This window comes from Helobdella robusta (assembly GCF_000326865.2).
Source record: "Helobdella robusta unplaced genomic scaffold HELROscaffold_60, whole genome shotgun sequence".
In the NCBI taxonomy this organism is placed as follows: Eukaryota; Metazoa; Annelida; class Clitellata; order Rhynchobdellida; family Glossiphoniidae; genus Helobdella; species Helobdella robusta.
The window spans coordinates 993086-994506 of record NW_008705331.1 but is presented as its reverse complement, the minus strand read 5'-3'; positions in this window follow the sequence as shown (position 1 = coordinate 994506).

Below are 1421 nucleotides of genomic sequence, written 5' to 3'. Positions count from 1 at the left end.
CATCATCATCACCTTCCTCATAACCATCATCATCAACCTCAACATCACAACTCACCTTCATCATCATCATCAACATCATCATCATCGTCGTCGTCGTCACCATCATCTTCACAAGCATTACAACCATTATCATCATTGTCGAATCTATCGCCTTTTGTAGATAATAATAATACCTTTGCTAATAAATAAATTTACTTATCTGAAGTACACATCTAATATTAAGATTAGTCTCCATCTGAACATGTACTCTAATCAGTTATATTAGGTTGTTCGTTTTGGTGTTATTTCTGGACATAACTTTCATCATCGTCATTGTTCTCTTCTTCTTCATCAACATTTTATTATCGTTGTCGTCATTTCTATCACCACCATCATTATCTTCATCATCACCACAACTCTTACCACCAGCCGACATCATGGTCGTCATCAACATTATCACAGGACCAACCATCTAGCGAAGCCGTATTAATAAAAGAAGCTATCAAACGATCCAGGTTCAATTGCTCCTGTCACAAAACCTGCACTCACCATCGTAACAGCCACCACAGCCACAACCACAACAGCCACTACAGCCGCAACCACAACAGTAACCATAGCCACAACAGCCACCAAAGCCACAACAAACACAGCACGCTAACATCAATAACACTCATAACGGCAGCATTATAACATTAACAACAACAACAACAACATGTCATTAACACTTAGTACATCGATGTTAAACAGACACAAATTGAAATAACATTTTGGCTTAGACAGAGTAACAATGGATAATTAAAGAATATTTATTAACTGGATAAGTTAAAAGAGTGAGAACATCACGAGCGGACAGACATTACCAAATAAAATTAAAATTGCAATGGGCCAAAAACGTTAACGTAAGCAGCAGCAGCAGCGACCGTTACTGTCTGTACTACTACTACTCCTATAACATTAACAACAATAGCAACAACATCAACAACAACAACAACGACAACGACATAAACAAGAAAATACAGAGAAGACCCAGCTCGGTTATTATAATTCATTAGAAGGCACGAAGCATCCATCAATAATTCAAACACGTACAACCTCAAATGCCGATGTTAAGCGCTAAATAAATTGGGTTTCATAAAATTTATCACGTGTTTCCGTTCTAACACTGGTTCGCTGATTTGCTGGTTCACTCGTTTGTTCGTTCGTTCGTTCGTTCACTCCTTCGTTCACGTTGATGTTTTCTTGGAGTTGATAATGTATTTGTATGTACTTGCTTATTTGCATATTTGTATTTAGTGATAGGTCGCTGTATTTTCTAGTCTGTATGTTACCTGTGCGTGTATGTGTGTGTGCGTGTGTGTGTATGTGTGCGTGTATATGTGTGTGTATGTATGTCTGTGTGTACTTGCATAAATGATTGCGGAATCACGTGTCTTGGAGTGTGT